General features: G+C 37.4%; 1 long non-coding RNA gene across 2 annotated transcripts in view; it reads left to right on the top strand.

Moving 5' to 3' along the window:
* The window catches only part of LOC145665789 (uncharacterized), a 131,549-nt gene that overhangs the window by 25,850 nt on the left and 88,698 nt on the right, over window positions 1-17,001 (top strand). For both annotated transcript variants that reach the window (XR_014127650.1, XR_014127649.1), the window contains exon 2: window positions 14,583-14,758. This is a non-coding gene — a long non-coding RNA (uncharacterized LOC145665789). The remainder of the gene's footprint in view (window positions 1-14,582; window positions 14,759-17,001) is intronic.

Below are 17,001 nucleotides of genomic sequence, written 5' to 3'. Positions count from 1 at the left end.
GGGCTTTCGGCATCTAAGGTCATCAGCCCTTCACGTTTTTGAGGCATGACGTCCCTCGGCGAGCACACAATCCGGGGAAACGAAAGGAAGAAAGAATGGGGGAAGGAAGGAAGCGGCCTGGGACCTATAAGTTAGGTACCACCCCGGCATTTGCCTGGTGTGAATGAGAAAAACTCAGTAAAACCTCACTCAGGGTGACTGGCCCGAAAAAGCGTTTTTTTACACATTTTCGACCGAGTGACCCCACCGGGAATCGAACCCGGGACCGCTCGCATCGAAGGGACTACGCTACACGGGGCCATTTACAATTGACTCCATATATTTGCTCATTTAAAGTTAGCTGGGTACACACACATTAACTTACTTAAAATTAGATTCATATAAAATTACAATCATGTGGTATAATTTAAGACTGTTTCAATAGACAGTAGCTGTAATAATATGACGATATAATTCTAATATTGTTTCCTGATATGACCTGGTAAACAATTTGCACGATGTACTACGAAGGGACTTAGGTTTTTGAGCTCCTTCATTTATGTTAAGAAGCATTCTTCTTTGCTCTTTAACCCGAGACAGTCCAAAGGGTGCCTCGGAGGAACCCTGGTCAACTTTTAATGCCATTATTCTTAATAGGTATTTCGTGCCCTGTCCTCCATTCTAGAATTCTCCTATCCGAAATACACCCTCTGAAGCTGTTTTTTTACTTTACCTCAGAAAAAATAGGGTTATTTTTTATACTGACGTAAAGGCCCAAGGGGTGCATCTGAGGCTCCTATTGAAGTATGTACTTTTCTAATTATTTGATACTGTTCATCTTGTATTACCATTGACAAATGATTTCATAGCAAAGTAGTGACTAGCCTTTCCTATTAATGACGGAAAATACAAATGATCGCGATGGGTTCAGGTAGCTTGTATATGCAGCAGGGAGTCTCAGAGGCACTCCTTGGACCTTTTAAGGGTAAACTTAGCATGGACTTTCTCGGGTTAAAATGAAATGATATGCTTATGACCTCGACTATACTGTTATATTTAAGTCTCGTACATTGAAAAAAGTTATATTTTGTAATATAGTATCATATTAATATTTATAAATCAAATTTAAGTAATATTATGTTCAAATATAAACTAATTTCGTTTCTGACAAAGCTGAGAACATTTACATTGAGAAAGCAGAAGTAAGCGAAATACCATTAAATATCCAATTTATTTCAAAGGAGAGAGAAAATTACTTCCTCATATGAATCAGTGGTTTAAGATAAACGGAAATAGCAGAGGCACTTAATGACATTAAGATCAATATTGCTTAGATCGTACAGTGTCTAATTGTAAGTTTTCGAAAATAGCTTTTGCCGATTTTCTCGAAAACTGCTCTTTAAGATTTTGCAGTCACCTATATCACTTTCTTCAGTTCAATAGCTATCGACTGGTATCATGAGCAAGAGAAGAAAATTTTGTAAGGGGGCATCTCCTTGGTTGCTATGTTGCATTTGAGAGTTTTTATTTGTATTAAGAAACTATTAAGAAATTTTAGTTGTTTTCGTTAGCAAGGACAGCCCAAACTCCCCACCCCTTCTTCGGGCTCCCATGACTGGGATGTGCTTTGTATTTAGACAATATTGTAAAATTTGTTATATACGACATATATTTCTTCAGCCTTCGTTAACCAGAAGAGAATCAAGTGAATTCCGAAACGGAAGTAAGACAAATTTATTGATTGGAAATCACCTCTCTCCACACGTTACGTTCAATCATTGTGGAATAGCCTGCTTGAGAATTTATGGAGTACAATCGAAGCGCCCGCCTAGTGTGAACTACATAATGTGATTTGATTACTCAGTGAGGAATAGCATAATACAGAAGCAATTTATTAATCATCGAATGACTAAGGTTTACGGCGGGAACTTGACTGTGTGCACAACTGCTGATAAGGACTTATCGTTGTACCTGACGAGGGCGGTCAAGTGTTGAAAATTACGGTGGTAGACGACTAACTCGCGCCAAGTGGGTTTTGTGAGGGACAAATACATGTTATTAGTTTTTCTCGGCGTTTTTCCGTTTCCGTCCGTTTTCTTCATCCCACTATTTAATTCACCCTTATCGTTTCATTTAGTCTATACGGTGTAACTGTGGGATGAAAAAAATGAGAGAAACATTTTAAGATCGCATTATAGGCGCCCGGGACAAGGGGGCAGTTGCCGCTCCCTGGAGTTTCGAAAGGTGATTAGTTCTTGTTCTTGGAAGTACATCTCAAGACATAAAACTGTACTTACTCACATAGAATAGTACCTAATATATTTATATTAAATAATACAGTATTGTAATTCATTTACTGTAATTAATAAGGGTGTGTGCGTAAATGACTTTTTTTCATATGTTACATTATGTGCACTCGTTCATCATCGTGTCTGTGTATTCGTACATGCTTTTGTGAGATGGTGACCCCGGGAATCTGCCTTTTGCCTTCTTCGTCGGAAGAAATTCTGCGGATTTGCTCAGTTTCACACAGATTTTCACGTTTGCTCGTTGTCCTAACTTGCTGTTCATGATGAAATCGCAGACGTTGTAACGCACATATTCAGAATAGTACCACCAGGCCCATATCCAGGGGGGTCTAGGGGGGGCCGCCCCCCTCTAAATTTTGGCTGGCTCCCTAAAAATTTTACAGTAGGCTTGCAAAAGAACTATAATATGGTGATGAACTATCATATGGTTGGATCGGGCCCCCCTAACTTCAGCCGTGCCCCCCCCCCTAAGTGTTTGGGCTGGCTACGGGCCTGAGTACCACCTGCACAGCTCCTGATGTACGTGTTGGAATATATTGCAGTAATAGGTGCCAGCTCATGACAGTATAAAATTTTATTACTAAAAGAAGACAAACAATTATATAGACTATTCTATATTATATTGTGTTTTTGATAGATTTTGCAGCATTATAATATGTATTGGTTCTTATATTTAAAATTTATATGCATTGTAATTTATCTCAGTTCATGTAGGAGGTATTAAAGCGCACTCTGGTATTTGTTAATTAGTGTTAAAATTATTTGGTACATATTATTTATATGGGATAAAGTTTAGGTGTTGTTAGGCCTAAAAAAATAAGCCTAACATTAAAAGTAGATAAAACTGCATAAATAACATTTAGGAGCAGTAATCCATGAAATTTTTGACATGTTAACATTGGCGCAGTCCTGCTTGAGACGGACCTATTTCATTCTTATAACTTTCGGGAATCGGCTCACGAGAATTGCTATAAAGTTTGATAAAGCAAATAAGTTTAACTGCAGAAGTAAAGTTCAGATCGACCAGATGCATAAGGAGAAAGATGATATCCGAAGCATGTGTAGATATCGAAGCTTTGTGCTTAGAAAAAATGAGAGCTAGGTGTTTAAAAAGAAGCTGTGTGTTCAGATGATTAAAAGAGCTGTGTGCTCAGACATTCAAAGGAAGCTTAGTGCTAAAAAAAAAAACGGAGCTTAGTGCTCAGTTGCTTTAAGGGAGCTTAGTGCTCAAAAGGAGCTGGATGCTCAGAAGATAGAGGAAGCTCAGTGCTTCAGAGGAGCTTAGTGCTCAGTTCTTTTAAGGGAGCTTAGTGCTCAAAAGGAGCTGGAAGCTCAGTGCTTCAAAGGAGCTTAGTGCTCAATTTTAAGGGAGCTTAGTGCTCACTTGTTTTAAGGGAGTTTAGTGCTCAATAGGAGTTAGATGCTCAGAAGTTTAGAAGGAACTTAGTGTTCAAGAGAAGCTGTGTGCACAGAAGTTAGAAGGAGCTTAGTACTCTGATAAGGCTTCGTACTCAGAATTATTAGCATGGTAAGGTGATTGCTAAATAAGAAGAGAAGTAGTGAAAAGGTTGACTTTCGATTTCGTCCAAGGAAGAATTAAATGGCTTATGTTATTTTGAGAAGACCGGGGGAAGATGTTGGAATATATTGCAGTAATAGGTGCCAGCTCATAACAATATAAAATTTTATTGTTAAAAGAAGAAAAACAATTATATAGACTATTCTATATTATATGGTGTTTTTGATAGATTTTGCAGCATTATAATATGTATTGGTTCTTATATTTAAAATTTATATATGCATTGTGATTTATATCAGTTCATGTAGGAGGTATTAAAGCGCACTCTAGTATTTGTTAATGGGTATTAAAATTATTTGGTACATATTATTTATATGGGATAAGGTTTAGGTGTTGTTAGGCCTAAAAAATAAGCCTAACATTAAAAGTAGATAAAACTGCATAAATAACATTTAGGAGCAGTAACCCATGAAACATTTAACAGTACGCAGGACGATATACCTTAGCACACTGACTTTTGGAGGTCGGTGCTCCCTGTATCTGTGCGTGTAGCCTTGTGCTGCCATCTGTTAGCTTGTTATAAAAGTAGTCTCGAAACTTTTTGATAGGACCTCGTGTATTACGATTTTTGAATTATCTGCTGAGTTCTGTGAAATTTAAATATCAGTGCTTGATGAAATTTAATTACGCTTCACGGGAGTTTCGTTTCCACTAAAACATATTTGAAAGCTTGCTACTTCACAACGAATAAATGACAGAGTCTGTCTATCGGCGTGGAGAATGAGCGACTTCCAATGAACAGTTTTATTTTCTACTCATTTTCTCATCTCATGTGGTTCTCTTGCTACAGTTTTGCGGAGGTTGAAGAAAATAACTATCTTATAATAAAATTAACGTTCAATATGTTTGTTTATTGGAAGCTCTTTCTCTTTAAATTGTAAATTATTTCATTTTAGTTAAATCATATGGGAAATTACTTCAACATACGTTTTGTTTTATTATTTGAATTTTGCACCAATACTTTATTTAAATTATCATATATACAAGCTTGTGGTAATATTTCACACCCGTCAGGGTAGATGGTTATGGTTATGGTTCTATAATTCAGATTTCTTGGAGGTGAGATATTGTGATGATGCACGGGATATATTGTGAGGGTTGATCCTGCATGATTCAAACCTCACGGAGTTCACTTTGATAGTGGATCCTCTCCTTAGTTACCTCCGTTTACATGAGGACAAAAACAGACAAAAATATTTCACATCTATATAAAACCCTTCCCTGTTGGTCTAGTGGTTCCACTAGGGTATAGTCGAGCGATTTGAACTGTTAGGGTGATGATAACGAGGACAAACCCATCGAAGGTTCTAGTCCTTTTTTAAAAAAAAAAAACATGGACGTTTGAACTGAGTTTTGAAATCACGTATTTACACATTTTGTTGTATTGCACCACTAGTTTCATTTAGGCCTATACAGGGTGGCCCAAAAGTAGGTATATAGTCCCGTACTGATCAGCTCATTGTGAATTAATTCATATCATTTCTTATTGCTATCAAACAGGTAGACCTACCTTCTTTATTATTTATTCTTAATGTCTTTTACTTATACTTTAAGCCCGGAACAGCCGAGGCAAATAAACCCATAAGCTAGAATGTTATACTTCATCAATTCAGGGGTAAATAACTACTTTTGGGCCACCCTGTAGTTTGAAAGTAATAGGTCGTGACATTTATAATGAGCTGTACAAATATTAAAAACAATCAGGCTTGCCAACTATACAATAATGTAGGCCTTAATAAAGTTGAGTTGAGTTGAGTTGAGTTTAACGTCCCTTTCAGCAGCGAGGCTATATGAGACGTGGACCTATTGATTAACGTGGAATCCGAACGGGTTACATGCGTAGGATCGACACTGAGTACGATCGAAACTGCGTACGATCGAAACTAAAACCGGCGTAGGATCGAAAACAGATAAGGTCATATGATAGAACAATAAAAAAACAATTATTTTATAATCACAGAATATTAAGTAATAGTATTTTTTTGAAGTTATATAGGGAAAAACCGGAGTAGGATCAAAACTGTATACGACCGAAACTGCGTAGCTTCGAAACTGCGTACGTTCGAAACTGCGTACGATCGAAACTGCGTACGATCGAAACTGCGTAGAATCAAAACTGCGTACAGTCGAAACTGCGTACGATTGAAACTGTGTACGATCCAAACTGCATAGAAACGAAACTGACAAATAAAATAGTGACAAATATAATTAAATAATCATACAGGGATGTACCCAGGAAGTTTTTCTTGGGGGACTATGACTTATTCAGGAGGGCCAAAAAACCTAAGTCTTGTCTCAGCAGGGAGAAAGGAGAAGCCTCCCCCAAAATCCACTACTTCTGATCAAGTTGGCAAATTCCTTGTTCAGAAGATTGCCGTTAAGTTCAATTGACTTAGCTTAACATTTTCTTAGTTACCTAGTTCCTGTGAATTGTCACTTCTTTTATAGACTTTGCAGGTGGCACAATCGAAGGTTCATGTAATTAGTTCAAGTTTTTGCTAGTTTGGGCTTCGTCTCAAATTTAATAACTTCCAGGATTGCTTTGTTTAAAACAAAATATTTAAAACAAATGATTAAAACTTTTTAAAATTGTAATTTAATGTTAATTGTAATTGTTTGTGAAAAATTTGGGAAATTTATCCTTTCCCCCTATTATTTCAGAGTCCTTGGCTATATTCAAACCAACGTACAACTGTCTGGAATCATTCTTGGCCTACAAAACGCACCATAGAGGAGCACGATTGGATAATTAGGGAAGCCGGTGAACCACCATGTATGCTGATTTTTGCTTCTGACGCGTAAGAAGTGCCAAAATTCCATGTGTATTATGAGAGAGTTTTTTTCTTTCTCTCTTTGTATGGCAGCTAGCGACTTCAGGTTTTTACTGTTCCTTGTCAACATACCAGAAAATTCTTTTTAGGTGACTTGAACCCATGTGACTTCGGTGTTGCCAGCTAGAAAAAATCATGAAATTCGGCTAGGGAATTTTTTTAAAAAGTTTCACTCCTACATTTTTTCAATAATCCCTCCCGTTAGCAACACTGCAATCTAACTTACACCAAAAAATAGCCATTTCCCTCTTCTAAAATACAAGATGTAAACGATATCAATCGGGCTAACAGTGTTTGGGCAATAAATCATTAACTGAAAGTCTACGAAAACCCCAAAATCGATTTTGTCCCAAAAGGGTTAATGAGATATGCGCGCCAAAGATTTCGGGCTCTAATTTAACGTGAGCCCCCCCCCAAGTTTCTGGGCTGGTCCAGAGAATGAATGGCCTACATAGTACTGTCTACGGGCTGGATGGGCTACCAAATTTCAGCTTTCGTTCTCCCATAGTTAATGTGATATAGGCGCCGAAAATTTGGGGGCTAACTTCACCAGAGCCCAGAGACTTTCTGGGCTAGTCGAGATAAAGATCGACGAGCTAAAAAATTTCATCTTTTGGGCCAATATAGTTAATAAGGTGTGAAAACCAAATTTTTGGGGCGTTAACTTAACGTGAGCCCTGAACTTTTTGGGCAAGTTGAGATAATGGGTGTACCAGGTACTAAACTTCATGGGCCTTCCAACCCATTGTTATTTAGCATTTGGGGCACTCAAGGAACACAGATACAGAGTCTCCAAATGTGAAAATGCAATCTTTAAGTTTTATGTCCGACTGTCATCCTGGGTAGACTAAAGGAGACGCAGATGATGAGAATAAATGGAGTGGTGAAATGAAAGAGTTGTGGGAAAGGGAAAATCCGAGAAAACCCTCACACACGGTGTTTGTTCACCACAAACCCCACTTTGAGCAAGTTGGTATAGAACCAGGGCCCCGCATCATGTGTGAACCCTCTGCCACTAAGCCACCGCGGCCCAGAAGTCCTCGAGACGAGACACATAGGCGTATACCTAACGTGTAATTTGTTCGTAGCGGGAATTTCTGTTATGGTATAGTTAATTACAAACAATAAAAAACCAAAAATGTGATGTGGACAATCGCGACCGAAAATGTAATGTGGACAATCTCGAACAAGCAATAAACAATCTGCGTGATTTGTTTTGGATTTCGGAAAATAGGTTCTGCCAGATTTACGCTTATCGACTGTAATCGTTTATTTATTTATTTATTTATTTGGGAGGGAAGCAAAGCATAATACATTTCAGTGATTATACATGCAAAAAGATGTTTTATGGTAATTGTTTTTTGCTGAAATATAACTTCGGTATCTTTTATACATGTTTAGGAGCTGAGATTATTATCTAATAATTATAAGGAAGATACAAGTTTTTTTTTTTTTTTTAAAAAGGAAGATACAAGTTTTTCACCGTACAACAATTCATGTTCAATAGGCGTATAGAAGGGGCTCATGCCCAAAACATTGGAACTCCATTTCTGGGACCCCATGGTGGGGGCCCGGTTCCTGACCACCACTGTACTGAGGGGAATCGGATCTTTCCAACGTCACCATCTGTATGCAACAACTCCACGCTTAAACGAGAAATAGAGACTCGAGCCCAACATTTCGGAACCACATTTTCTGGAGCTTCGAGGCCAGGGCCCAATTTCTGACATTACCGCTTTCGTTAATCAACCCCGACCTTTCAAACGCTAACACTATAGTACAACACCATGTTAAATAGGCAAATAAAAGAGACCTGAACCCAAACTTTTGGGATCTCATTTCTGGAGTCTCAGGTTCCGGAGCTTTCCAACACCACAATATGTATCCAATAACTCCATGCTTAAAAGAAAAATATAATGAAGCCAAGCTCAAAATTTCCGGACACCATTTTTGGACCTTTGAGACAAGGGCCCAATTTCTGACGTTAACACTGTGCTCAGACGACCCGAACATTTCCAACTTCACCACCCACATACAATTCCATGTTTAATAGGCGTATAGAAAGAACCCGCGCCCAAAACTTCGGGGCCCCATTTTTCTGGAGCCTCATGGCTGGGGCCCGGTTTCTGATATCACCACTGTGCTCGGGAGACCCGGACTTTTCCAATGCCACCATCTGCATCCACTGACTCCATGTCTAACACGGCTTCCCCATTGTAGGAGGATTTTGATGAATTTTCTCCAGGTTCTTTACAACTATTTACAACGTTTAAAACTATTCATAAGAAATGAAATTTCAATACACTAGCAGCGTTCACCCCGCTTCGCTGCGGTCACCCCGGAACGCAATAAACTTTGTTACTTAGATATTTTTTACTTTTTCGCTTTCAAGTGATATGATAAAAACCATAGAAGATTGCAGTAAATGTTAACATTATATCGCCTGTCATTTATGTTAACCCGCCCCGCTTCGCTGCGGTCACCCCGGAACGCAATAAACGTTGTTACTTAGATAATTTTTACTTTTTCGCTTTCAAGTGATATGATAAAAACCATAGTAGATTGCAGTAAATGTTAACATTATATCGCCTGTCATTTATGTTAACCCGCCGAGTGACACGGTCATGCGGGTTGCATATAAATACGTTTATTTTTACCTATGATGAACTAACAAAGGATTTGTACGTTATGGACACTTGAATGGTCAATTATCTCAAGACACTGGTAATTAAAAATTAAAGTGATATGATAAAAACCATCTAGGGTCCAAATCCTAATAACCCCCCAAAAATGAAAGAAATTGGTTCAGCCGTATTAGCGTGATGAGGGAACAAAGGATTTGTGCGTTCTCTTTTATATATAAGACTAGCAGCGTTCACCCCGCTTCGCTGCGGTCACCCCGGAACGCAATAAACTTTGTTACTTAGATAATTTTTACTTTTTCGCTTTCAAGTGATATGATAAAAACCATAGAAGATTGCAGTAAATGTCAACATTATATCGCCTGTCATTTATGTTAACCCGCCCCGCTTCGCTGCGGTCACCCCCGAACGCAATAAACTTTGTTACTTAGATAATTTTTACTTTTTCGCTTTCAAGTGATATGATAAAAACCATTATAACGCCTGTCATTTATGTTAACCCGCCGAGTGACACGGTCATGCGGGTTGCATATAAATACGTTTATTTTTATACCTATGATGAACTAACAAAGGATTTGTACGTAATGGACACCTGAATGGTCAATTATCTCAAGACACTGGTAATTGAAAATTAAAGTGATATGATAAAAACCATCTAGGGTCCAAATCCTAATAACCCCCCAAAAATAAAAGAAATTGGTTCAGCCGTATTAGCGTGATGAGCGGACAAAGGATTTGTACGTTCTCTTTTATATATATAGATTAGAAACTGTTCTTTTAAAATGTTCAAAATGGATGACAGCATTGATTTCCAGTAATAATTGTAAACTTTCGTAATTTTATTCTCTATTTGAATAGTAGTTTAATTTCGAATCTTTTACGGTTAAAAATATTTTTGTGAAATGTAACGGAATACATTGAAATGCTCCTACTCCCATGGGTACGTGTTCCAATTATAAATCGATTTGAGGTTCAGCGTACAAATGAGAAACTCCCAAAGCGAAGTACAATATTGTAACGTTGTTGGCATACATATGAATAACTGGTGATTAGGTCGTTAAGCTGTACATAAAATCATATAAATTTTCATTCATATTACGCAGACAAGTACACACAGAACAGCATATGAGTCTTTATCTGACTTTTATTTCTCTAACTTTCTGACAGCCTTTACGAAATAATATCTTTACAATCGAAATATTCGTTAAACATTATTATTATTCTTATCCTTCAATATTCATCATACATCATATTCTTCATTACTTTAAATTATTCATATTACATAACTATTTTACATTATATTCCGTCGAAGCTGTTTCAAAGTTAGTATTACACTTCTGACATAGTCATCATTACAAATCATAATTGAATCTCAATCCATACGCCTGTAACTTGTCCATCCTACCTGCAGTGTGGATTCTACGCAGTTTCGATTCTACGCAGTTTCGATCGTACGCAGTTTCGACCGTACGCAGTTTCGATTCTACGCAGTTTTGATCGTATGCAGTATGGATCCTACGCAGTTTCGACCTACGCAGTTTCGAACCTACGCAGTTTAGGTCGTGTGGAGTCCATGAATATAACCCTAATTTATAGCTGCACAGGTTAAACAAATTAAAGAGAGAGAAAAAAATATATTTTTTGAGCGCATGATTAAAACTTAAATTATTTCAGGACAGCTGCGTAGGACCAAAACTGCGTAGAATCGAAACTGCGTACGGTCGAAACTGTGTAGGATCGACACTGCATACGATCGACACTGCGTAGGATCGAAACAGGTTTTGAGCTGAATTTTTTGATCCTACGCAGTTTCGATCGTACGCAGTGTCGATCCTACTCCGCATTCCCATCCGAACCACATGAGCTCCCACCGGAAATCGAACCCGGGTCTCCCATGCCAAAGGCGCATACACTAACCGCTTAGCCACGGAGGAGCTCGGCCTTAATAAAGATAATGTCCTTGTATCCACATTTTTTTTGGCAGTTTTTGAATGTCCATATAAACTACAGATGTACATTAAATAATTATACTCACACTGAGGTTTTTAACAACTATTCCCGCAAAAATAAATCAATAAAGATTTGAGAATTGGCAAATAGCAACCCTACACTCATTCCTTAAATTCATTTACATTTGAGAAGGAGTGGAAATATTGTTGTTGTTCAGAGTAGTGTTAATAAGAATTTTTTTTTAAAATGGATGCCGAACTGGAGTTCGAAACTGAAGATTACTAGATAAGTTTATTACATATTATTATTATTATTGGTAGTATTATATTTGTTTCTACAACTATTAATGCATAATGAATATGCGATAATTTTTTGTAATATACTATTATTTTAAAGATGAAAATCGATAATTTTGTTTTCAGCGGTTGGCAACTCTGAGAGTAATTGTAGATTAAGGACAACTCATTGTTAGCTGTAAATTTAGTTTTGTTGATTGTGTTGATAAATTTTCAAAATCTTCGTTTTATTAATGTGGATTGGGTGCGTGAAGTCCCCCCCCCCCAACTACCTCTCGATGAAGGATTGCGAACTCTATCACGATTTAGTGCTTGATTTGTGCTAATTCCTGCCGCATAATTTAGAATTTGTGCTCCACTAACATAAAAGGAATTCAACAACAATGGTGGGGGCTAACTTTACACTCCCCCACATCATCGTTACTCATTTCCCCCGTTCTGGGTGTAGCACAAACAATAAAACATGTGCCAGAAATCAGGACAAATTAAGCACTAAATATTACAATAGGTTTGAATCGAATCCGACTTGGTGGGGGGTTAACTTTACACTCCCCCCAATTATCGTCACTCATTTTCTCCGTTCTGGATATAGCACAAACTCTAAAACATGCGCCACAAATCAACACAAATTGAGTACTAAATATTACAATACTTTTGAATCCAATTTGAGTTAGTGGGGAGCTAGAGTTAAGTTAGCCTCCACCATTTGTTGTTGAATTCCTTTGTTGTTAATGGAGCACACATTCTGAATTTTGCGGCACAAATTAAGCACTAATTCGTGATAGTGTTCGCAATCCTTTATCAAGAGGTGAGGGGGCCAACTTCACACACCCATGTGAATTTTGGGTATAGTGTATCAGAAAGTGAGAATACATCAGAAGTAATGAGAAAACGGATATTTTTGGCATTTTAAAATATCTTAAAGTATTGTAAATGAGATATGAAATGCGCATTTTCTTTGTTTGTACTTTTCTGAATGGTTTAAAAAGTTTCCCATCATAATTTACTGTGAAATCCTCACTTCAGGAATTCTTTTCCAATCTGTATATTCATATTTTGAGAAAATACTATATTTCTATATCTATCTATCTATTTATCTATCTATCTATCTATCTATCTATCTATCTATCTATCTATCTATCTATCTATCTATCTATCTATCTATCTATCTAGCTATCTATCTATCTATCTATCTATAGTATTTTAAAGTGATTTATTTTATAAGCACTATAATTGGCAGTTTTAGCCATAACCTTTAAAATTACAATCGGCAATATCATCCATTGACAACGATCATTTAAAATTTTATCAATAAAATAGTTGAATTTTTACCATCATATGAAAAATAAATGGTAAATTTCTGTGTTCATGTCCCTGTTGAGTTCAGTAGAAATTCAACATTGTAGGAATGAGTTAAGTAAGTCTCTTTTTAAAAAAGCGATACTACTGCACCCGCTCTTAGTGCACAGGATCCCACGTTCGATTCTAGATGAGAAAGCATTTAAACGCACTTCGATGGTTTGAATTCCAATCTATACTGTATTTCCGCATCACATGTAGCATCAGTAGTGAAAAGGCTCGTTAACTTTAACAAATACACAAATAAACACCTATACAATTCAATATTATTATTATTATTAATAATAATAATAATAATATTATTAATAATAATAATAATAATAATAATAATAATAATAATAATAATAATAATAATAATAATAATAATAATAATAATAATAATAATAATAATAGGCACATATTACTTTGACCTGAAGTATTCTTGTGAGGAATCCATGTTGTCCGAAGAAAGATTGTACCTTATTCTTTAATTTTTTCAAGATACCCAGTGGGTGAAGAGAGGTATCAGTGACAATGATTACTATTAGATACTCCAAGTTTTGATTGAAGTGCCCAAAACCATTTTTTTTTCAAGATGGCGCTCACATAACAGAAGGCATTTTGTGCTTTGGAATAGGCAAAGATAACGTCCGCTATCACAGTTCAACGCAACTTTCGGCGACAGTTTGGGGTCGATCCACCTTATAAGAACTCCATTAAGTGTTGACGTGGAGACAGGTTACTTATGCAAAGGCAAAAGCACCGCACTGTCCTTCGTGTTTAGTGCAGACAGTAGACAGAGTTCGGCAATCCATTTAACACAGCCCCACGAAGTCAATTTGGAAACCGGACTGTGAGTTTCAAAAGTCTGGGAGATTTTTCGAAAGTGTTTGAAACTCATGGCTTACAAGCTGCTGCGTGTACAGACACGCACTGAAGATGACCAAAAACTTCGCACTGCCTTCAATGCAGACATGTTTTGATTCTACATCAACGGGCAAGTCAACACGCATAAGTTCGAATCTGGGGTTCATAACACTTTCGGTGCATCATTGATCATGTTCGAGATTCTCCAAAGTTGAATGTCTTTGCTGCCATGTGCAGAATGAAGCTTTATGAACCATTTTTCTTTACAGAAAGAATTGTAACGAGATATTCGTATCTTTACATGCTCAAGATGTTGTTGATACCACAACTTGAAGAGGACTCCCAAGATTTCATTTTCCAACAGGATGGAGCTCTACCCCACTTCCATAATGACGTGAGAGAGCATCTCAATGAACATCCCCCACAGCGTTGGATAGGTCGGATTGATCCTGATGATGAAGCATTGTTGAGATTGTGCCTGAGTCTCCAGATATGACACCATGCTACTACTTTTATGTTGCTTTGCACAGACTGCGTCTTGGGCCGCGGTGGCTCAGTGGTAGGGCTTTCACCTCTGGTGCTTGGGGTCTCGGGTTCGATCACAGCCCCCGCCAAGTGAACTTTGTGGTGGACAAACATCGTGCGCGTGGGTTTCCTCGGGGTTCTCCCGTTTCCTCCCACTTTCTTCATTCCACCATTTCATTCATTACTCATCACCACCGTCTCCTTTAGCCTAATCGGCATAACCGTGGGACGTAAAACTCAAAGATTTCATTTCATTTATTTTTCAGACTGCGTCTTTGTCTCACCATTGTCTCGAGTTCTGACGAAGCTGTGAGAGCGGATCACAAAAGCCTTTGCTGGTATCACAAGATACATGTTAATTCGAGCATGGGAGGAAATGGACTATCGACTAGATATCTGCCATGTCACAATGGAAGCACATAACATGGAATATTTTTGCAAAGTAAGTAAAAAATTAGAATTACCTTCCTTTTGGTATGTAAACGGTTCTAATATCACATTATTGGTCTTGAAAATACATTTTATAAAAGGGTACATTCCTTTTCAAACACCCTGTATATTTCACTGACTACTTCGCAAGGATTTTGCGGAACAATGTTAATGCCAAACTCAGGTATTCAACTTTTATATATTGTCTATTCTACGTATTGAACGTACTCAAGGTACTGTGAACCATAATCACCTAGCCAACAATTTATTTTAATAAATCTTAGCTTTAAAAAACAAATATTAACTTTAGTTTTAAATCAAGCTTATGGTATAAAATATTCTAGGCGACCTCTTTAACATTTAAAGAAAACTGTAATTTGGTAATCATGATTCTAGAAAGTTTTACAGTAGTGGGGAAGCTGTAATTTATGATTCTACTAGTACTAAAATACTAAATTTCCAAAGGAAAGAAACAGCTCTGTTTTATGGGTTTTAAGCGTGGACATTCCGCTTTCCTTGAGGGCTATCATCAAATAACCTTATCAATGTGGGACGCTTGTCAGTGTTCTGGGCATATAGGTCTGTTTGTGTGTGTGGGTGGGTGTGCAGTATGATCAGGAGAAAACGGCGCAGGACAGACCTTTAGCTTCGACCACGACAATTTCTCGTCCTAGAAAAAGGAAACAAACTGACCGAAAAAAACAGGAACAGCCGGGAACGAGCACCTCATTACTGAGGCGTGACTGGAATCCTTAGCACTTGGGTATCCCCATTGACTCTTACCTAACATTCGAGGGATAAAAGCCAATTGTGCGATAAATGGTATGAAGCTATTTTCATCCTCAATACGTTCCTCAATAACAGCCTGCATTCTAGCCCAGACTGTGGCCAGTAATAACAGGTAAACGAAAAAGAAAGCGAACTAAATAAAGAAAAAAGTGTACACAAAAAATAGTTAAATGCGGTTTAGTGCTTATATTGAAGAAGCTGTACAAAGTTACATATAAAAAAGTACTGTTTACGAAATAAAATCTATCTACCAACGTGAAACTATGAAAGTATACTTTTTCTTTCTTTTATACGGAGATAGGATCGGAATATTGTTATAGCCTACCGAAATGGTCAATAAAATATTTTTATTGGAAAGCAACAGATCATAAAATAATCCCTTGAAGTTTGCATATACGCGTAGTAGCAATAGTACTTAGGAAAACAATACGCACATATTGTACTTAATTTAATTAGCACATCTTGTAAATGCGGTATGTAATTAAAAATCTAAGTATTAGAAAAAGATTTTATGCAAATTGCGAAATAAATGCAGAAAAATAATTAAAGAAACATTTTTGTTTATTCAAATTTAGTATTTTTTTTTTTAGCACCGAGGCTATATGAGAGGTGGACATAAGGTTTAAGGTGGAACCCGATAACCACAATGCACTCAATTTGAGTAATATCCCATCGAGAATCGATCCCTGAACAACAAAAAACAAAGGCGTGGAGTCTAAGCCACGAGACCAGTGGGAAGAGCCGTAATGAAGGAAAATTATGTTCCGCATATTGTAATTATACAGGGTCACCGAAAAGAAGATCTCCCGAAAATTTGGAGAGGGCGCTGTGTGAGTTGTGGTGGCAATACGGAGGTAGGGGGGGGTATAGATCGATAGCGGTATACGTGCCTTTTCAGCAGTCGCAATGGCGTATCGCAGTGAGCATCGTGCGTTTATTGTGGGGGAGTGTATTCGTAATGGTGATTCTGTAATTACTATTCAGCGGACATTTCGCATTCGGTTCGGACTTGGCGGACATAATGCTGTTCCGTTTTTTTTTTTTTTTTTTTTTTTTTTTTTTTTTTTTTTTTTTAATATTCAAGTTTGGATATACATCTTTAGAGCAACAGATTCTGCACTGAGAAAAAAAATGCCTGACCGACCTATTTAACTCTTTCGGGCACGGAGTTTCGCAAACGTTATGTAAAGGGTGGTATATTATAAGTACCACCGTGTTTCAAAGAGTTAAGTGCTGAACGCTTTGAAGATTGTTGGATTGACGCTTTCACACGCGCCACATTTTCCGATGTTATTATGGTCCAGAAACCCGCAACCCAAACTTGAATAGTTCTTCTATCCAGAACAGTATCATGTCGGCCAAGTCCGAACCGAATACGAAATATCCGCTGATTAGTAATCACAGAAACACCATTACGAATATATTTCTCCACAACAAACGCACGATGCTCACCGTACTACGCCATTG

Source organism: Thermobia domestica, chromosome 12 (assembly GCF_964235325.1).
Source record: "Thermobia domestica chromosome 12, izTheDome1.hap1.1, whole genome shotgun sequence".
Classification (NCBI taxonomy): Eukaryota; Metazoa; Arthropoda; class Insecta; order Zygentoma; family Lepismatidae; genus Thermobia; species Thermobia domestica.
This window is presented reverse-complemented; position numbering and strand designations above follow the sequence as displayed.